Source organism: Photinus pyralis, unplaced genomic scaffold, assembly GCF_008802855.1.
Source record: "Photinus pyralis isolate 1611_PpyrPB1 unplaced genomic scaffold, Ppyr1.3 Ppyr1.4_LG7, whole genome shotgun sequence".
In the NCBI taxonomy this organism is placed as follows: domain Eukaryota; kingdom Metazoa; phylum Arthropoda; class Insecta; order Coleoptera; family Lampyridae; genus Photinus; species Photinus pyralis.
Window position 1 is genome coordinate 14,361,477 of NW_022170738.1, and position 23,288 is coordinate 14,384,764.

Here is a 23,288-nt window from a genome sequence, read left to right on the forward strand (position 1 = left end):
TTGATTATTTTTGATGATGGTGTTTTGAAGCTGTATTTACAGGTAGTAACCATTTTATTCTTTCTTGTACTAGATATTTAATCATTGAATTTCTTGCCACAATGTGATATTTACATTTTGCTGATTTTGCATAAACTACGATATCTGAATCATGGCGTACTCCATGCCTTTGTTTCGTGTACCGTTAGATGAATCATGTTTGTGTAATACTGTACAGATGATTATGCCATTATTTTGTTTAATTAAGTAATTTACTTCTGTTATTCATGAGGAGTTGATTATCGGTGTGATGTTGCTCTGTTCGATTGACCCGTAACAATTCCGTGAGGGAAGCACCTAATACAGTTTGATTGTTCGCTGTATCTGTTACTTTCTGTTTCGTGGCTCGCTACAGTTCTTGTGCGTTAGCTATACGAAGGGGGGCTCTTTTATTTGATGTTTCGATGTTTGTGTGTGCGAGTGGGTAATTCTGTCTCCGTGGAGTAGGTACCTAATGCAGTTAGATCTTTCGCTGTATCTGTTGCCTACTCGTCTCGTGCGGATTGTAGTTCTTAACATCTTAGCAATACGAGTGGGGGCCCTCTCATTTACATTTCCTCTATTTAAAATATGTTTTGTTTGAGCGATAATCGATTTTCACATGAATACTTGCTATGGACCAATGGCATTCTTACATGCACTTTTCGTGTTAAATTAAATTATGTTAACTGAAGGATGGAGTAGAGCCACACCATTTACATGTTTCCTATGTACATGCAATTTGTTTATTTGACGAGTTGTGTTATCTCTATTGATCGTACAGGTATTTTGATGTGTTTTTGTACTGAATTGATTTATCATGTTTTCCACTGCATTTATGATGTCTTGTGTATTTTGTTTTTATGAACTTGTTTAATTGCATTTGATTTGATTATCTGATTTTTATCATACCATTTGAGATGTCTTATTTATGTGTATTTTCTCTTGCATTTTATTGCTGTAGGTGATTTATTTTATGTATTTGTATGGCCTATGCCAGGGTTTTAGTCCCGTAGAAGGTTTCCCTGGCATGGTCTTGTGTGTGCGTTAATATATTTATTTGATCTTGTCATTTCTTACGCACAAAAGTTCTGTCTTTTATTTAATTCCCTTCCCGATTATGTCTCACGGCCCAACACATAAAAGAACCGATTACACAACGTAGGAGTCCATTCGTGCCACCCATATCGAGCCGACTGTCATCCAAATTCAAAAGTGCCGCGAAACTACCATCGTTTCGATTTGAAAGGTAGGTGGCTCTGCTTGTAGTTTTTGCCAGAGTTGCCAACCGTAAGTATAGGGTAAGTCAACGTTTTCCGTGTCGGCTTGATAGACCCCCCCCCCCTAGGAACATTACAAATGTGAAGTGTGGAATGTGACTGATCTACTTGCTTCATTTTATCTGTCAATATTTGGACAAATTTTAATGTTACCAAACAGTTTTTTTCAATTTATTTTAAAACCGTGCATTTTAAAGGAAAACTATACTAAATAAATGGTGCATTTAAAGTTTTTAAACAAGCAACACTTTTACAAAGGATGATTTTTTCTAAATTTTTAATTACTTCAATTCAAGCAGTATAAGCCTTAACAGTCGAGTGAAAGACTTTGGAATAACTGAATTAGAAGTCAAGGCAATAAACTAATACCAAAAATCACCCACCCACATTTGTTACAAGAAAAGAAATTTATTTGTAAATTAATTGTAAATAATTATGTAGGTAACACATACAGTATCGCTGATAAATCTGTAAACGGTCAGTTATCCGGGAAATGTACCAGTACAGTTTTATACAAAGGTTCTGGGGTTCTTTAATGTCTACTAGACAATAATAATTAATTATACAGGGTGGTTCATAAAGGCGTGGCACACCAATACCACTCTGTACATTATTCGATATTTCAATTAATTTCTCAAATTTTAAGCAAAATTGTATTTGTAATTTTGTACCCTACACCACCAACCACAGAAGCAAACTGCCGAAACACTGTCGGCGGTAAGGTCCTTCTCTGCACTTAATTTTCTGTACAGAATCCATGGTTGAAGAGGAAAATTGGGCCTTCCATTTAAAAAATAGTTTCAGCGTCCTGAAAATAGCCCCCTTCCCCCACCCCACATATTCAATGAGCTAGCGCAATATGATGCAAAATTCATACAAGATTGCGATGCATGTAGGTATTTTTATGCATGTTCGTTGGGTATATTTTAGGAAAATCATTTGTCTACTTAAGCATGAATCGTACGCCCTCTAGAGGCAAACCTAGAAACTAGAAAATAATTTCCAGCGATTTCGATTGGCCTCTTTTATTAATAAAATCTTTTCCTCAGGCTTTGCAATTAACGGTTCCATAGATATGGCCTGTGACCCTTATCAATAGGACACCATGTACATCTTTTGCTCTAAGAGCCAATTGCACCGTCAAAATTAAGTATCCCTTAAAGATAAGCATAACTTAAATACCATAGCAACGATTGTCTTAATAATCGTTGCCATAGATTTTAAGTTCGACTTAACTTTAAGCAGGGTTAATTTGTTGGTGCAATTGGGCTTAGTGTCTTGCTCCTTTTGTGAAATTTTGTTTGTATTAAGCTGCACCGTCTCATTTTGAACAACTGTAATCTTTTTCATCATTGCCAAAAAATGATTTACGTATGAAAACAGCACCAGTTGATTTCACCCGTTCATTCAGAGGTTTTTGACCTCGACACCAAGACCACATAAAAGAAAAAAATAATTTTGTCGGAACTTTTTCTCGGTCAAGCCATTGTTGCCGGTTGAGAGACTCATATCCAACAGATTGGCAAAAATTGTTAACATATTTAATTAAATTTTCCAGTCTGGTCCATCAATCAACAAATTACACGATTATTGCGACAACACGATTTCGGATTGAACTGGTGGCACACTGATCGCCTCAGGAAAGTTTTAATTGCGCACCAAACCTGTTTTCTGTTAGGGGTATTAGTTTATCTGAAGATCCTTAGATCATTCTTAAAAAACACCAGGAGTAAACTAAACTACAAAGGGGCCCATTCGATGTGTAACAAAAAATTTTGAACTCAGAAATTGGTCTATACCTAGCGGACAGTAAAATGTGTATATGTTGCTGTAATTGTTTAAGTCTACCCTATTTATTAAAAAACTGAAATTCCACTACTGAAAGGCAAGATTGAGCTCATTTGTGTATGTGACACCAACGTTTTAATAAAAAATATTATTTTATTTTTAATAAAAAAAACAAAAAACAAAAAACATCATTTTAATTTACTCGACTAAAGGCATCCTTGTGTCAGATAAATCATTGGTCAGTTTGGCCAGCACTTATCATTACCGACGGGTGTAACTGTGTTCATGTCAATCCTCGAATGAAAGCGTTTGCACTGAAAAGTTCACACATAGTTAAATTAGCTTAGTTACTAATTCAACAAATAAATTTTAATGTCCAATTCCAATACTACACCTATACATTTTCTCCGCAGTTAAAATTTAACGTTTTAATGTTATTGAATATGCATGAAGCATCTCTTCATTCAATTATGCTTTAATTTAGATCATTTTAAACATTATTTTCCCTTACAAATAGTTTTTCCAAATGCATATACTGTAGTACCAACAATTCCGCAGCGGAGCAAACAAAATTGCTTGTCATAACCAACTATTGACATGCGCTTTGGAACCTATCCAGTCGAAGTAAATGTTTATTATCTGTGTGCTTTTAAGCGGTAACGGACAAAACGTGAAAATGTTTGTAATATTCCCTTGAGTAACACCGCGTTTCACTTTCCCAGGTTGGAACTACGTCTACGAGAACGATCGGCGGTTTCTAAAGAGAAATTAATTACTAAAGAAGGAGGAAATTGGTAACAAACTGACAAAGAAAGTAAAAGCACTTCAAGTGAAATAATACCTATTACCTACTCTTTAGGCCTGAAAATTGAGCGAGTATGATAATTATCCAAAATCTTACGGTAAAGATTTTTGATATTAACGCAATTATCTCAAAAGTTATACTTTCGATGTTCACAAAAAAAGGTTTATAACTTCGAAAGTCTTAATTTCAATTGACTTAGAGAAATAAGAAAATCTTTTAATTACATAACTTTTCATGTTCTTTATAAAAATGTAACTTTCACGATAAGAAAAAGTGAAATTAAAATTTCTTTGAGGTTATAGTCACTAATTAAATGTAGGTTAAACGACTTCGGGAAGTGAAAAGTTAAATTAAACAAAGGCGGAAATGTTATTGTTAACGAAACCTTTAACCAGAATTAGAATAACATTTCCGAACCCTGCACTGAGTGGAGGCAGCCTTAAAACACACCCTGGAATTCACCGTCTAATCAAATAATCTTGGCCAAAGCGTCAAACGAACTCACTTAAATAATTTAGACACTACTATCGTAGCGGGGACAAATCGAGTCATTAGATGCAAAGGTGTGCTATCAACGCAAAATATAATTTCGCAAACAAACTTTCAACCCGGCAAGATCGCGCAGTAAAATGTGGTCGTTCAATAACACCCCCGAATTTTGGCAAAAAGCCAACTCGACCGACTGCGGCCGCAATACGAGGGAAACAAAAACTAAAATTCGATTTCTCGTAACCCATTTCGTATCTGGTACGTTCCGTTCCTAATTAGAAACTAGAAAAGCTACACAATTGCGCAATTACGCACCCGGCCTACTTTCTTTATTACAGGTAAGGGTCAAATATCCCGGCGACAATTACTGGAAGCAAGTGAAATGTAGAAGAGAGTTTTAAGTGTTTCTTAAAGTACTCCGCGTGAAAATGCGTAATTCTTGGTCGCATGACTGGGGATCTTATGCTCCTTTCCAGGGTTTCAAATCTAATTATACATCTACTCGCCTGCGGGGTGGTAATTCTAGAGAGCTTTTAATACGACGAGGCCAAAACACGAAACTGCCAAGAAAATAGGGCTTTTACATAAGCGCCACCCTTCCCTTTAAAGGTGGAGTGAGTAAATTAATATTATTAGATGGGTTATTCACTCATTTCCTTTATGTATAGCTTAGATTACAACGTGCCCTCGTATTCGATACAATTACGCGAAAGGGGAGAGCCGGGATTTCGTCTTTTAAGACAGTCGGGTCTACATTGGACAAAAAAATGGGTTATAGAGAAATGTTGACTGGCCGCTTTGTTGCGAAACAGATGTTATTTACGGAGATACATTGCGAAGTGCTACTTTAATAACCGATAATGCTGATCCAAAGGATAAATTTGGGGGAGTAATAATAGACTTCAAGCTGCTGCACGCGATGCGTGTTCATCAACTTAGGGAAGTGGTCGATAATTCTAAAATTACCCGAATTGATGTAAATGACACACAGCTAAATATGTAATAATATTTATCATTCCAAAGAGAAATATTTAATGAATCAAATGGAAAAAATAAAAACCTGTCATAAAGGTGAGAGAGAACAATTGTGTCATTAAGGTAACGTGTGTGTGTGTATGGAGTGAGAAGGGGTAATTTTGTTTCCCCTTTATAAATCACGATTGAAAGTTAAGGGAAAAGCGGACTCATTACATTGTATAAGCACTCTAAACGTTTATAAAATGTTTGATATTGATCCTTTCATTAAAATTGAGAATTAAAACAGCGTACCATTAGTATGTTTTGTATATCAACTTTTAGAAAATTCAAATTTCTGCACCGATATCTACAACAAGATTGAAATTTAAAGCGCAAACAGCAAAAAATGTGCAAATAATTAGAAATGCATCAGTTTAGCATTTTTAAATGTAAATTACTGTACTAAAGCAAGAGTCAGTGAAAAAGGGTGAGTTTTCCACGTATAAACAATGCGAGATATAAGTACCTAACTATATTTCGCCGGGATGACGGGTAACGTTTACAAGAGCTAGTCACCATACAATGGCCTATTTTGCAGCCACACAATTTGATAAGGTCCACCTTTTACTTTATACCATCTTGCAAAGACAATGATTATGATTATGATTATGACAACATCCCACTACCATTACCATTTTTTCCTTACCCATCCGTGGGATGAGAACTGGAGAATCACCTATACGCTTGGAAATTATAACTTTGCATGCTGCCACTTTCCAAAATATTCAATTGAAGTCGAAACCAAATATTTTATTTTCAATTTTATTTTATTTCAGTTTCTGATTCTACCACCCGTTGAAGAAAATAAAATAACACGTTAAAAAAGTATTCGTAAACAATTGACAAAGAGAGCATTTCCACTTTCATTCATTTTTAAGTTTTAAGATACAACTTCTGATAAAATCGTATAAAAATTCGGCCACAAATAAGAAAGATAGCATTGCATATGTGCAATCCATTTTTGACCTGCTACTTCAGTTTCAGAAGAATGCTACCGTACAATTTTAGAAGAATTAGTTACAAATTTATTTGATTTGGCGTTCGTTTTCGAAGTGCCTACATACAAAATTTCAATTTAAATATCCTGACAAATTAAATAAATGAGATTCCACAAGCGAAACCTCCACTTTTTAATAGGTTTACTTGGATTTACTTTTATTCGAGGTGCCTACATACAAAATTCCATTTAAATACCTTAACAATTGAAAAAATTGGATTGCGCATGCGCGAAACAAATTTTTAAATAAGCATCAATTCTACTTTTAACTAAGAACATGTGTACCAAATTTCAAAGCGACCGAACATTTTTAAACAAAGTTATCGTTCACACGGACAGATAGACAGACAAAGGAACAGAGGGACAGAGCAACAGACAGACGACAGACAGCAATACAAAATTGTAAACGATCGTTAATAAACGGCAAAAGTGTAAAATTAGTAAACATGTAAAAAATGTTTTTTTGTGCAATTGGACGCGAAACAACAACTTCGCGTTCGCCATGGCGGCCGCGAAATTCACTTTCGCGGCCGCTGTCATAGCGACGGCCGTTAAAGTAAGACAATGTCACATATATTTTGACAATCAGCATGTAGGTAATTAATTACAAATCTTTTGGATAAATGTTAATATTAATCGTACAGTTCGTATTGTTACTTATACTTACTCCTGAAATAAAGTCTAAAGTGTTAGAAGCGTTATACTTTGAAACTGTCACATTTTGATTTTCATTAGAACTCAAACTGACACTTAACAGGTACCCTTAAAGTCCTTTTAGCATTTTTCGTACTGCCGCTTCGAATTTTCAGGTACTAACTGCGACACAGCAGAATTCGCAACAAGTTTATTTCCGGAGGAGTTGTGGATATCGAAGAATCACTTTCGGAGTCACACATTTTGACTTTTCTTTCACGAAAAATGATTCATTGTTTATTACATTTCCATGGTAAAATGAAAACTGGCCGTCTTTCTATTTGCGACGAAAATTATTATTTTTGAAATCTCATTTTTATTTATTGACGATTCTACGCAATTGCACAAAAAATGTTGTGTATACCACGGCCGCGTCATTCTTTAACACCCTCAAAGTTGTCTTGCCTCGGCCGCAAGCGGCCTCGGCGCCAATCTTCTTTTCGGTACGTTAAAGAATGACTTCGCGGCCTAAGTATACAAATAACTATTTTGGTTTTTTTACAATAACTTTTTTAGCAATAAACACAGAAAAAATTCCTTTCTTGGTGCAAGCGTCGACACTAGTAGCTCCCAGACGGACAGACGGACGGACAGAGGGATGGACAGACGGACGGACAAAGTGGCCACAATAGCGCTCTTTCTTATTTTTGTGGAAGTGCGCTCGAAATGTGGCACGTACAAGGTGGTTCAAAATCGCGGCTCACGAAATTGAAGACGCATGCGAATGGACAAGCAAATACAATAGAAAAATTAGAAAGAGACAAAAAATATTGTTGTGACACAACGTCCTGTAATAGTTATTTGTATCACAAGTCCAGAAAATGGATGTTTGCGAGTGTGAGTAAGATTGCAGGCCGAAGCGGAGCTGAGGCCTGCAATACGAATACTCGCAAAACATTTTTATGGACGTGTAATACACAAGATTTTTTGTGTCGAAGTAAAAAATTTGAGGGAACAACGTTCATTTAAATTTATATTTCTACCTCCTATAATAAGCCGTCATACTTGCATTCAAATTTCCAAATATTTCGATGTTATGTTGGTAGCACAGACAGTTGGCAGTTGGTAGCACAAGCATGTCAATTCACAACCGATATTTACCAGTGTTTATTCCACATTAATTGTGATTAAATGAATAAACAAAGCATTTACGTTAATTTAATTATTATTACAAATTTCTAAAACGCTTAGCCCATTCTTAAGAAGTTCATAACATTTAAAAGAAGCTGCGCTAAAACTAATAAGTAGTAAGTTGATTTCAATGGGAAATATGCGTACACCTCCTTTTCGGAAACTGTCATCTTCAGAGAAATATACTTGCTTGTAGATATATAATTTATGGAATAATGTATACAGTTTAATGTTAACAATGGCAGAAATAATAATAATTACAAAACATATAGTGTCGTTACTCTTCATCCGTTTAGTGTTGTGTTTTTTGACTGCGTTAATTTACATGCGAAACCATTTGTTGGCATTCCTGGCATCGAGTGTGGAAGTAGGTAAACTTCAATTTCCTATACTTTCAATTAGCTCTCTGTTTTTTGCCATAAACCGTAAGTTTACCATCGGTAAACATGTACAAGTGTCATAACCGCACTAAACGAAAACTTGTAAGTGAAACTTACAATTCTTGATTAGGGTACTTACCTACCGCATTTACATATACGTATTACTATGTTACCTACCAAGCCATAAAGTGCTTAAAATGGACTTTGCACAAAAAATATGCCTATCATTCTTACAATTTAATTTAAATTTAGAACTGTCATTGCAAATTAAATCAGTTCCACCAACCAATTTTTAGTGATATTTTTGCCGGCCTAGGCCAGCAAATCATAACTTTCTGGACTAATTTGGCTACAGAAAACAAAGCTTTGAAGCAGGGAGACACAAAAACGTTATTTCGGTCTAAACACCAAAAATAGTGACACCCGGTATATGAGAACATTCCAATTTATTAAGTAAATCTGGGGAATTATATACAAAATAAAAGTTGGTGCTTCCTTAAATACTAGAGCTAATTGTTGCTGCTGCAGTTGTTTGTTTTTCGGAACGGTATAAGAGAGCGTGTACATTTGTTTACGATAAATTACGGGTAGTCAGCCGTATTTGTTTTGGTAAAAAAGCAGTTGGTTATTTTTTTAATAAGTAATAAGTGTTGTTCTTCAAATGTTTGGAAGTTAATCGAGGAATTGAGAAGTTTTAAGTCAATATTGGATTTTTTCTTATAGCAGATGCCGGATGTTTCTAAGTTTAAAGTTTAATTTGTTTTTAGCTAGCTGGGCAAGTGTTTTGTAGGTGGTGTAGTGACCGCATACCATTGCCACACATCGTAATAAAATGTGTAAGAGGTAAAATAAACGAAAATAACGAACAGCTAGCTCTTCATCAGTAAATTCAACATAACAGGAAAATTAGGTGTACGTTGATAAAAATATAGACCTAAAGCTAGACGAAACCAATACGATTGGAAACCATCTCGTTATAAAACAAGACAAATACTTATCAAATAAACTAAAGAGAGAGGTGTAAAGCTGTAATTAAGTACAACAAATTAATTAACTTATCCTTAATCTTAACCTCATTAATAATAAAGTGCGCAACACGAGTAAACTAGTGGATAACAACGAAAGCAACCGATCAGAAGGAGCAATGAACATGAACAGTATCCGGCCATAACCGAAACCAAATGAATGACTTCTGTATAGAAAATGACCTATTTGTATTTGTAATGAACACAGTACACACAGTACATTTACTACCTACAGGAACGGAAAATAGTATATTATGACCTTGTACATAGAAAAAAAACAAGAAGCTACTAGATGAAAGAGACAAAAGCGGCCCAGTATTTCCCCAGTGTATTAAAAGTGTACGAAAAAATGTTAGAGGGCATGATTGAGGAATGTAATTCAAATACAGTTAGATGAATGACCAGAGCATATTTATATAAAAGGGCCAAGTATCCAGAGACGAATAACAAAGTGACAATCTGACAGTTAGTTTTTATGGACACAAATGCATTTACATAGACCATCGATCAGATAATTTTTACTGACACAAGAAAAACAGATTATCCGAGTAAAGAGGTCTTTTATATTCACCCGTCCTGGAGAATTGTATGCGCCACCAACTTTAAAAAGTGGCGCATTGAGCTTACTGAATGTTATTCATTGTTAATGGAAGAAGTAACAGAGCCTCATTAATACGATGATTGGGCAATGATAGATTACACTTGTGCACTTCTGAAACGCGGTAAATTTGAATTAGTAAATTGCAATATGTACCGCAACTGAAAACAAGATCCATTTTCACAGGAACAATACGATGCTGCAATCTCCGCTAAAAATGCACGAGAAAATAGAACATTCCCATGCATGCGCATCTAAAACTGCAGTAACAAAACTGTAATGCGAATGTAAAAAATGTGCACAATTCAATGCGGCGCGACGAAGCTGCTGTACCAAGATGCATACATAAGACCCCCTTTAGAGAGATGAAATGAGAATGAAATGTTGTATATTTTTTTTTTTTTTTTTTTTTTTTATTGATTAAATTCCATAAGCAATCAGAATAATATTACATTCTATTTTTTTTTTTTTTTTTTTTTTTTTTATTGATTAAATTCCATAAGCAATCAGAATAATATTACATTCTATGAGCTTATTGTCTGTCATTATCAGGCGTGAGTAGAGGGACTCCCAGTGGAGTCAGTCCGCTATTTATCTACGAGATCTTTTGGCCATTTCTTCTTAAGGCGTCTGGGCGGAGGATCTTCTGCGAGAGGTGTCACGAGCTCGTTGGGGTGAAGTTCCAATGTTGTTTGATGCTTCGCAGCATATTGATTGATTATCTCAGTCACGTAGGGAATGTTTAGGTCCGAGTGAAGAGTTTGGTTGGACACATACCAAGGAGCGGCTGTGATAATACGGAGAGTTTTTGATTGGAAGCGTTGAATAATATCAGTGTTAGATCGACTTGCACAGCCCCATAACTGACAACCGTAGGTCCAAATGGGCCGAATTATACACTTGTATATCAGTATTTTGTTGGCTAGTATTAACGACGACTTCCGTCCGATGAGCCAATATAGCTTTCTCAACTTTAGGTCCATTTCTTTGCGTTTTTTGATAATGTGAGTTTTCCACGTCAACCTGCTGTCTAGATGGAGTCCCAAGTATTTGACTTCCTTGGACTGAGGAATGGGTATATTATGGAGAGTGACAGCTGGGCAGATTTCGTGTCTGGTCGTAAATGTAATGTGTGTCGATTTACTTTCATTCACTTTGATTCTCCACTTAATTAGCCATTGTTCTATTTCGTTTAAGATGGGACTGTAAAGAAGCTGATGCTGCTAACGGGTCTTCATTACATGTAAGTATCGCTGTATCGTCAGCAAATGTGCCAATTTTCGTTTGTTCTGTTGTAGGTAGGTCGTAGGTGTATAGGAGGTATAGTATAGGCCCCAGTACACTACCTTGGGGCACACTTGCATTGATGTCTTTGATTTGGGATATTTCCTTGCCATGCTTAACTTGAAATGTTCTATGAGTAAGATATGAACTTATTAGTAAGTAATACTCGTGGGGAAGCGTTTTCTTAAGTTTGTAAAGTAATCCTCTATGCCACACTCTGTCAAAGGCCTGTCGTACATCCAGGAAGACAGCAGTACAAAAGTTTTTATTTTGAAAAGCAGTTTGAATTATATTCGTTAAACGGTGGCATTGTTGAATAGTTGAGTGCTGCTGTCTAAATCCAAATTGGTGGTTAGGCAGCCATGTCTCTTGCAACAGATTTTCATTAATACGTCGTAAGATTAATTTCTCAAGCAACTTTGACACCAGCGGCAGGAGGCTTATAGGACGATAGGAAGTGATTTCATTGGCAGGTTTTCCAGATTTAGGGATAAGGATTATCTGCGCAAATTTTAATTGCAGCGGCCAATAGGAGAGACTAAGGATTCTGTTAAAGAGTATTTGTAGGAAACGAATTCCGTGGTCAGGTAACTGTTTGAGAACTATTGCCGGGTATTGATTCTTGGAAATTATTTTTTATAACTACAGTTCGTGATTTCACGAAGAATTTCAGTAGAGGGATGATGAAATTAAAGTAATGTAGGTAAATAAATCAAAGAAAAAAGGTAAATGATAAACTTCAGAACCACTTGAGGGAAAATTGAAGGTTTGTGATATCAACCACTACTGTATTAGGTATTACTTTCGAGTTTATTCCAAGTTAATTTTCATGTTCATATAGTACAGATTGCAGCTTTGATACAGTATAGCAATAAATAAACGTACCAATTTTCCACTGTGAATTTATGCCAGAAATTTAAGTTAAAATCTTCGGGTTTTTCTCGGAAAATTTGAGGTTATGTGAAAATAGTGGATATAAAGAAGTTGTTTATTATTTATTCCCTATAACTTTTTTCGTCTAAAATTAATAGTTTTGCCACAAATTGCGAATTACAACTTTCCAACACCTTCAACCCCCGGGATTTCGCACGAGAAAAAATTTAGCTGCTTAATTATGTTCCCCAAATTTCTAATCATTTTATCTTCACCACAAAGTTAGTTTGGATCGGGATATAGATTTTTTTGAATTAAATCATTTTAGAACTATTTATAGCCTGGACTAATTGTTTAAGAAGACCAAGTACGCGGACTTTAAGTTATTCAATTCGGATTAAAATCTACGTTTGAATGTTTGAACTTTGCACCTCTCCTCGTAAACTCCTTATTTTTTCTCAATTTTTAAAGAAAATGGAGTGTAAGTTTAGAGCTATTGAGAGGGTTGCACTGTAATAATGATCTAAGACGTTCTAGAAATTCTCGGGAGTTTTTAGGAATGTGCAAAATCTATAGAGAAGACTAGATAGCATTAATTTCGTTAACAATTTTTAGCGCATTTTTTAAGAAATTAAAAAATTTGCTATTGTTTGCGTTTTGTCCGTCCGGCCGTTCGTCCGTCCGGACCCACTTCTGCCGTTTCGAACTACTTCTAGGGGAATGGTACTAGAGTCCTGGAATTGTTTGCAGCAGGTAGCCTATACCTTGAAGGTGTGCCAGACGGCCATCAAATTTCGCTGTTTTTGAAAGTAAAACGTGCATGACTTTTACATACGACAACCAACAACCATAGCCCTCCTCCTCGACCTCTTATCGTGATAGGGTATATGTTCCCTTATACTTCAAGAACGGATTGTCGGTGGGTTCTCACAAAGGGTGATTGAGACGTCTGTAAGAAATATATCCATTGCGGTGATGTCAAAACAAAAGCTATTTCGGTTTAAAATAATGCGCTTTATCTGCATAAGAGTTGTGCACAATTTATACTTGTTTCTGTATGTGTGCGAAATCTACATTTCGAAACACTCCACATATGCAACTTTTATACAGGGTGAACATTTTGTCTGGAATCCAGTGATTTTCAAAACAACATTTTTTTAAAAGAAGCTTTTTAGGATATCCAAAAGTATAAAAGAAAATTGATACCAATCTACGTAGTTTAAATTTGTCGTCAGTGGCGTACTTCTGCATGGTCAAACGTGGCATATTTTTTAATGAGTTCTACTGACTTTCATTAGTTATGCTAATTCATTGGATCTGAAATAAGTAAAAGATGGAATGGTTTTTACTGGTAATAGTACCTCACGAAAAATAATGCTTTCCATTAAAAAAGTGACTCCCTTAGTTCTGTAAGCACACGCCACTGTAAATAATTCTTAAGCATATGGATTATACATTTTTAATGAAAAAGACCAAGCGTGTACTTAGTAGTTACATGGCATTCATTCCATTTGGAAACAACAAGTGTGCAGTTCTTAAGTTACTCTTCGAACATAATGTGCGATTTTATTTTTGTTTATCTTTATCTTGAACATTGTATAAATATGTTAAGTTGTTTTCAATAAATGCATTATTATTACTATAAATTGCTTCGAATAACGTTTTTTAACACAAACTAATTAAATATTTTCCTTAATTTGAGTTTTTCTCTTAAATATGATTATGTAATTAACATTTTTATGTTGCTATATCCAAAAAGAATGTGTAACGAAAACTAGTAGTTTCCAAAAAAATATGCCTCCCCATCCCCCCTCACAATGCCGAAGTACGTCACTGACCACAAATTTAAGATATGTAAATTAGTATAAAACTTTTTATAATTTTGGATAATATAAACAGTTTTTTTTTAAGATATCTAGTGGTCCATACCAAATGGTACGTAATTCCACGAGCTTCCTAACTATCGAAACTATGGTATAAACATATCCGTACCATTTTCACACTTGCACAAAAGACAAGTCTATTGCATGAAGACCAGAATAAAAAGGTATTATTAACAATGACATTAAAAAATTTGATTGTTTTAAGCTGACTGTTATCTGTTACTAATACCTTTGGTTTTCCACATTGAGCAACAATGTAAAACTTCATTCGTGGAAACAAATCTATCGCAAAATTTTCAACGTCTGAATTGTATTACATTCAATTGAATTTTAATTCCGCTTTTAGTAGATGGAATGTAGGCGTATTTTCACATTAATTGGACTATTTCGGGATAACCGAGCTTCTATTTTTAAGTGTTCGTAAAACATTAGCCGGAAAGTTCGCTAATATTGTTAATACATACAAACGCAGCATTTTCTACCATAACCCAATAAATAAAACTTCGATGCTAGAATCGTATTATTCCCCACCAAAACTTTTTAATTAATCCGGAGAGTTATTTAGAGAGTTTTCATTGGAAGCTCATCTCACAGGCCTGTATGTGTATATGTCCACAAAATTTAAGTAATCCTGTTAAAGGACCAATGTTTTTTGCTCATTTTGAGTGCATTTCTCTTAAAAGGCAAACCTTATTTTAAATAAGAATAGACTTCCATTAATAATTTAAATATGAAAATGTGCATACCAACATAGTTTTTCATGATCTATCGAAAATAAAAAATTATCATGATCGTGCCACTTCCGGTTATAAGTGGAAAGCAACTTTCTTATTTGAAATAGAATCCCCTATTTCAAGGCCTCCTAAGAAACTTATGCATATAACAGTCACAAATAAACTTGACCATTAATTTTAAAACGACCTGTAGAAGAGCGATCAAAATTTAAATCATCCGCATGTATCATCACGTCAGTAATTTTGGAAGACTTTTTAAAATTCGAGTCAATTGAGCCATAGGTATAGGGTGATAAAGAGAAACCGTCAAACGTCAAAAATTTTGAAAAATCTTGAATAACTTGAAAACCGTTGATGCTAGGTATAGAGAAATTGGTATCAAACCACGTAGATTTTCATGTAGATTTCGAAAAAGCAATAAAATATAGGGCGTTCCATTTAAAATAAGAAACTTGCCGGCACAACCGGAAGTAAAACGATCATGATAATATTTTCTTTCGATAGAGCAGATTAAAATTATTAATGGGAGTCTGAATACTTTTAGGTAACGGTTTGCGCGAAATTTGGAGAATTACTTCATTGTAAGTTACGATCTTACGCAGTTCACTTCCCAAAATGAGTTCATTTTTGGATATATTATTTACGAATGCAATAATTATTCACGAAGTTACGATGTAAGTATATTGAATACTCGTATAGCTTTGATCTCAGATCTTATTAACAGCACCAGCTTTAAAGTGAATACCTACTAAGGATTCTTAGATTAATTTGCTCCCAATCCATTTGTAATATAAACAAGTATCGGGTGGAATATAACGGTAATGAATTATAGCATAGTTCTACTTTTTGCAAATGTCGCCGCTTTTTATTAGCTTATAATTATTATTCAAAAAGTATTGTCTGTTAAGGCACTTCATAAACATCGTTCATGAGCTAGGCTATCACTAGCTATGCCGAGCTAGCTTTCGGCTCGTTCCGCAATGGTTTGTCAAAAATGCGAGCTATTTTCGTTGTGAGTCAAGTAAGCGGTCGGCTACGCCGAGCTGGCCTTCGGTTAGCTCAGCATTATTATAAACCTGGTATTTCGTGACCGGAACCGTATACCAAAACCGTATCTATCGCGATACCGCGATCTATTGTATTGAATTTAAATGATTTAAAAAATATTGAATCAAGTATAAACAAGCTGAGAAGAAAAGCGAGGTTAACTGTCATAATATTAAAACCACAGTGTTACCTTAAAGCTTATATTGATACTCCAAAATAATCATTTCGTCAGTTTCTAGCATTCAGTCCTCAAATTTGGGTCAATTTTCGGTCGCGAGGTAGGACTTACCTATATTGACGTTTCCCGTTCCCGTGTGAATTTCAGAAAGTTTTACTAATTCAGAAACCTTCGCTGGCATACAGGCAGATACACACGCACGTTAGTACGGGGGCATAAGCTTTAGCTTCGGCGCAGCCTCATCTCGTTGCCTTTCAAACTCTTGAAGGTTCCTTTGTCTTTCTTTACAATGATAAAAATACAGAGAACTATTCTGATGAAGGATAAATTCACGGAATTATTTTCGTGAAATAACCGTTTGACTCAATACGAGGACCCAGTTTCGCTGCATTACAAATTCTTGATTTCTTTGGCTTTTCTATGGCATCATTTGAGGTCTTCGGATTTAAAACGATATTTCCGCTCAAACCTGCTTTAAACAGATCGCCATTCCGCATAGCATGTCCAGTGCAAAATATCGAGCGATCAGAAATACTTCAGAATGGTTTAAGGATTCCAGGTAATTCCGTAAAAATCAATATAAAGTAACCTCGACTATAACCTCTATACGGATTTGATGAATTTCAAAATACCTCTATGAATTCTAAAAGAGTTCATGAATTCCAAGAGATTGTACACCAGAATTCCATGGTGGTTGGCCCCTCGAACAGAACTCCGATTTATTTGGATCCAATAAATTTGATATTTGAAATGAAATGTGCAAATAAAATATTGTCGCAGATTCGATATTTTACATTTACTTACAGGAGTTTCAAAAAAGATGTGGCCTCAAAATTGATTGGAGTTGTTGAAAGTAAGCTTAGCTAATAAAGCTTAAAATTTCAGAGAACAGGGAAAAAGAGATCACTTCAATTGCGCTCAAAAGTTTCATATTTTAATTGTCGTGTGTGCGGGGTAATATGTCCAAACAAGCTTTGTAGGTTGTTATTATTGATTTGTTTTAATGATGCAAATAGGAAAAATTAATAAATTAAACTTTAATTCTGTTTGTTACTTTTCCTGGGACAGCGACGGTGATTTATAAATTACCCCCATATTTTAACATAAACAAAGTTTACTGCTTCTAAAGCAACGTAGGTACTTCATGGCGAAATTGGCAAGTTGCAGCTAAACTTCGGATTAAAAACATAATTGCACATTAGTCCAAATTTCCGCGGAAAGTTGAGAAAGCTACCGCAAGTGAATTAATAGAAGCATTAAATTCAAAGTTATAAACAATGAGGTCTGAAAACAAAAATATTCTAACAATTGAACTCCCAAGGCATATTAGACTACATGAAACTAAAATGCGAGCGTTCGAAATTCAATTGCAACAATGAAACCGCCACTTTGTATGTACTAATGAGGCAAAATTCTATCCAAGATCGTTTACTATATTAATAATTAAACTTATCAAGTTTCTTACTAAAAGATAACTATACAATTCGCGTATTTAATAGTCGTAAACTTTGATACACGATAGAGTTTCTTGTTAAAAGCTCTGATTCTGACAAAATTAACCTTCAATGTATTTTTTACGTTCAGTGTATTGTCCAAGAAGGACCTTTGTGATTTACGATATACCTACTTCTATTTGTAGTAAATTGTTTCAAACTAATACCTATAGACAACGAGCTACAAGCACAGACAAACGGACAGAAACTCCAAATGACTAAAATTTGTCCCTTGACGATTGTCTACTTATTACTGAAACAGAATTCGAAACCGTTCGCGAGTTATCATGTAGACAGACGGATGGACAGAAAGTCTGAAAGCAAAATCGAAAGGAATAGTCAACAAAAATTCAGGTTTATTGGGTAAAAACAATTTCTTCAGAAAATGTACACAAATTTCAAACGGCTAAAAGTTACAAATTAAAGAAATTAAGAGCGCCAATTTTCTTTTTATTACCATCACCCTCATCCACCAAAATACTGTGTAGGTTAATAGCAAGCCGGAAAAGTACCCCGTAAATTAGTATCTACACTTCGTAGTAGGAATATAGACACTAGATGCGAATATATAGAGGAAGTATAATTGAAATATACTCGGCAATAACAAGAACGTTCTAAATTGTACGCCAGGATAATTGGCGTCGTTGCTTCATAACGCAGAGAACGAGAGGAAGCGGAGTACACAATACATTAATGAAGAGCCCCTGAGCTTTGCAAGTGTTAATTTTTACTTCCAACTGATTAGTATATTAGTTCATCAAAATTTGTGGATTAAAAGTAAAATTACAGATCAAAAAACTGCGCCCATAGTAATAATTGGCGTTAAAATCGCAAATTAAATGCCATTAGCGGAGCTCCCCAACATCGATAATCGATTTTCTGTGCACCATTGCCTAATTTCGGCAATAACCGATACCGAATTAGTATTATGCAAATTAAAACTGTTATCGGATCGTTTACGGAAATGCCGAAAATGAGAGACGGGATATAACGTATAAAAAGCCTGAGACGCCCGCACTTCACAGTCTGCTAAACAAATTTTAGATAAATCCTCATGAAACTGGTCGTAATGGAATTACACCAACCATGCTAATGTCGAACGTTGGAAATCTTTCGCGCGCCCCAATTTTGCAACCTCATAGTCTCCAAATACCGTGGACAAAGTTAAATCGTTAATCTATTTATCGCCCGTTCACATGCGCTTTTGCACTCTACGCGGCGATGCATTTAATCTGACGGCCACAATCAGAATTTAATTCCCAAAACCAAACGAGTAGCAAACTATTTGCGGACTTATCTAATATTAGACAGATTCATTCAATAACATGCTCGGATTAAAATTAATATTGCACGGTGAGGAATAAATGGTAATTAAATAGATACGACGTCCTGAGGGGCCATAAAAGAAGTTTTACGACATCCCTCTCGAAAAAGCAATTTCATTACGGTCGAAAATGCGGTGATTATTGTTATACTTCACATACATGGTAATATTTAATAGTTACAGAATGATCTCGCGAATTATTCGCAGAATTGAAAATGGTCCTTCTTGCCTTATCATTCTTTCAGCATCAACCAATACAAATTAAAAACATACGTCCAAATTAATTACCACTATATGCTTTAATATTCATTCATATATTCATGAGTACATATATTACAAATGGGAAACGTTTATCCCGTATGTGTAATTGAATTTTAACTAATTACTTAAATAAATTTTATTTTGCAATTAGTCTGTGGATTTTGAATTTGCAATGTGTCACGTGTGTTAGGTTACGAAAGTAGGGAACTCTGCTCTCGAGGAGATACAGAAATTGTCTTCAACCCTCTCAAATCTAAATCTAGACGCTCGCATGATAAATTGTTGACTTAGTGGGCTCCTTTTACATCAGCAGTCGTTTAAATTCAAATAAGGTGAGTTAAGATGAAGTGTATGTCATGTTCGTAGATCTATCAAGTCACCGTGCTCAACATTTATCGAAGGGTGGTGAATCTGTCAGAATCAGTGAACACTCTGTCCGGAATATCGGAATGCATTGGAATTAAGTCAGGGTTCATGAGCAGAATAGTATTCTTGTTCCATACCTAGTCTTCGACACTTGCAACACAAGTCAAATAGTCACCAATCGACAAAACCAAATAATGACATTTGATACGGACGTGTAAGTTGACATACCCTCTAAGAATGGTCATAAAAATATTAGAGGTGTCATTAAAAAAATAGTCGATGACGTCATATCTAAAATTTCGGACACCCTGTGCACAAAACTTTATTACATTAAGTTAAGGTTCAAACACCTAAAAGAATTACGGGACACCTTGTATATTAGAATATTTCAATTCAGTGGAGGGGGTTATTTAACGAAAGCACAGATTTGGTTTATTTCATTTGAATTTCTATTTCTGTTGTGTGTTTCCTTTTAAATTTGTTCATAATTGCACATTGTTTATTTAGAATTGTTTAGTTAATTGTAAAACCTGAAATTGCCTGTTTGTTGAAGTTCAAGTGTCATCAAGTTTTATGCGCTGAAGAAAAGCGGTCAGCGTTTGTGTTTCGGTATACATTTTTGTTCTTGTCAATCAATTAATTGTGTGTTTATTCGAACCCATTGTGCGACTCGGATTCATATTTGTTAACGGCAGACACGTCCTCATTCGTGCGAAAATTGGCCCTTCCTCACACCTATTTCGGAATGCGAACTAAGTTTAACGATTAATTGTCTGCCATAATGGTCTAGTGATAATAGACGAAGAGCCAATGAACAAATTTAAGTTGTCATTTCAAAAGTCATGAAAATTCACACAGGAAATATGAATATAAAAACTATCCTAAAATTTTAAAAATGGCAATAAATATGATTCATTTTGGTCAAAATATCAGTCATAAAATGGAAAAGTGCTTTTCGATAGTTTCCTGTATTCATAGAACATATGCATCCCTCCTAATTGTTGACAGAACGCTATAAATATTTACTTTGATAGTAAAATCAATGCACAGATAAATACTCAACTGCACTCCAAACGTATGTGTACACTACTACTGAAATTTCGTTACAACGTTGTAAACCGTGGTCTCTTCTTAACCTTGAGGTTGCCATATAGCTGTGCTCTAGCACGGACACGTTTATCGCGCTGACAGAATTTTGTCTGGCTGTGATAGTTTACTCTGGTTGCAGATGGCTGCCAGAAGTGACTTTTGATATTCAGTAGGTATAGTATAGGAAATAGATTCCGGGTGTCAGAAGACAAGACATCGGAGATTGGTATTATATTCGGTTATCTTAATTATGAAGTCATTTTAGCATCGTAGAAACTGCAATGTAACATATGTTAATCGTGTTTGGAAATGAAGAAAACTTATTACGATTAAAAATGTCCGATTTTGTTAATAAGAAACCATTTTGTAAACCTGATGTATAAAATTAAGGGGGCTGGGGTCTAATTAACACCCTCGAGATCGTTTATGATCACGTATTGTCGCCTGTCTGTCCGTGTGCACGATCCCTTTCTTTAGAAACGTTCGATGGCTTTGAAAATTGGTACACATGTTGTTAAGGATATAATATGGTCGCTATTGTTTTTCAGCTACGTAGTTGTAAAATGATGGGTGCGTGAAGACCTCGAGGATCGTTCGGCATTTAGTTCTATCAGATATTTCATGCAGTGATTGGGTGTGAGACCACCTAAACTCCTTAAGGCCAAGGGAAGAAGAAGATGTGTACGTTATTTGAGAAAAAAGCCCCTACAAGACATCGTATTCATTTTTCCAAATCCTAAAGACATCCCAACGGTAGATTTTTTTAGATGTACAATTTTGCGTAGGATGCAGAGGATAGATTTCCTATGAACTTTAGAGGTAAGGCTACAGTCTGTGCTACATTTTTTGGTACTTTGCCCCATTGTATATAGGGCGTAGAAACGGTTTACGCACCATAGGGATTTCAATGGTAATTTATTTATATTGAAATATTTTCTCCCTTAATTATTTTACAGCAAAGTTGTAAATACATTTTTTTAGAGGCCAGGTTCGAACACTCGTTTATAGCCCAACGCTCTATCATTGAACCACAAAATCTAAAAGCCTCCCTTCAGAAGAGATCTTGACATTTAAAAGAAGACATAGGGAAAAACAATACACATAAATCTCTATGTCTACTTTCCTAATGAATAGCCGTGTGTATGTTGCACATCCTTTCAGGGGTCCTATTCTTGACCCTACGTATTTATCAAGGTTATTCGTTTTTTGAACCAAAACGATGAACTTTGGTCGAATGGTATTCTTGACCGTTCGAAAATATTTCGAATTCGTAAATGTTATTCGTTTTTACAACGAGCGGTATAAACCAGTCGAATTTATGACATGTGCCATTTTTTTTACCTTGACGTAACTTGTCCACCGTATTCAGAATGCTCTTAAATAACTCGCAATTCCAGTATAAAATTTACTTTGAGGGGGGGGGGGGCTGGATCGAAGTAGACTCGGTCACCCTATAGTCCCCATAATCAATTTTACATTTCTAGTGCTCTACAAGCTCTAAAATTTTATGCTTGCGCTCCTAAATAACTTGCATATAATTCCGAAATTGATTTTCAATAGGGGGGGGGCTATGTCCAGCGGGGTGGAATTATGTGCAATGTGTTAATTATCTAAAGACGTATTAGCTATTAGCACGGTTCAATTCTTTTTAAGTAATCTCCATAAAAATTCCGTTGCTGTTTCTTATTCAGTAAAATTATCCATGTAAAGGGGTCCGAATTTAATTTACGAGCTTCTAATAGGGAAATTTAAGAATGGTTTTGATTTCCTCATTATTTCTACATTAAGAGAATATTAGAGACAAAAACGTGGCCACGAACTAAAAAAGGGTAAACATTAATCCACATAAAAATGAAAATTTGGTTGATTTATCAATATATTTGTGGTAATATCGAATATGTACTGTGTATTAATCAGGAAATGAAAGACAAACTAAAACACTATTTAAGTTTCAAATGAAAATGGACAGGATTTTTTTATTCGCAGTGTTACCAGAGACTCAAAAATTATTCATATAGAGCTAGCATTGGTCAATTAATAATTTTTTTTAAGAATTTTCGAAATTCCTTATACAAATTCAAAATTTTGTAACTTTTGAACTAGTAGCCCAATCTTGGAACTGTTTGAAATTATGGATTCTACGGGCCACATTCCATAAGAAAATTTTTTTTTTCCGGGTCGATCTGAGATAATTTTTTTTTCCTTTTTTACCAAAAATCGACTACACCAAAATTTCTCGGAAAAACACTTTTTATTATTAATTTTGGTGCGTAGAATCCAAATCAATTCGTACTTTTTCGATCAGACTTCTCAATCAAAAGTTATAGACTAGAAACCAATTTCGAAAGAAACTTCAAAGGGCTGTAACTTTTGAACTAGTAGCACAATCTTGGAACTGTTTGAAATTATGGATTCTACAGGCCACATTCTATAAGAAAATTTTTTTCCGGGTCGATCTGAGACAATTCTTTTTCGGGGCTCAAAAAAAGGTAGTTCAACTCGTTTATATGCAAAAAACTGCAATTTGTTGAATGG

The 23,288-nt window shown here is 35.0% G+C and overlaps 1 protein-coding gene and 1 long non-coding RNA gene across 16 annotated transcripts in view; both read right to left on the reverse strand.

The window, feature by feature from the left end:
- Positions 1-23,288, reverse strand: part of LOC116176810 (complexin) — a 501,249-nt gene that overhangs the window by 163,775 nt on the left and 314,186 nt on the right. The window lies entirely within an intron of this gene.
- Positions 8,636-8,968, reverse strand: LOC116176811. The gene is made up of 2 exons (XR_004146527.1): positions 8,738-8,968; positions 8,636-8,686 (listed from the first exon to the last, which is right to left on the reverse strand). It is a non-coding gene; the product is annotated as an uncharacterized LOC116176811 (long non-coding RNA).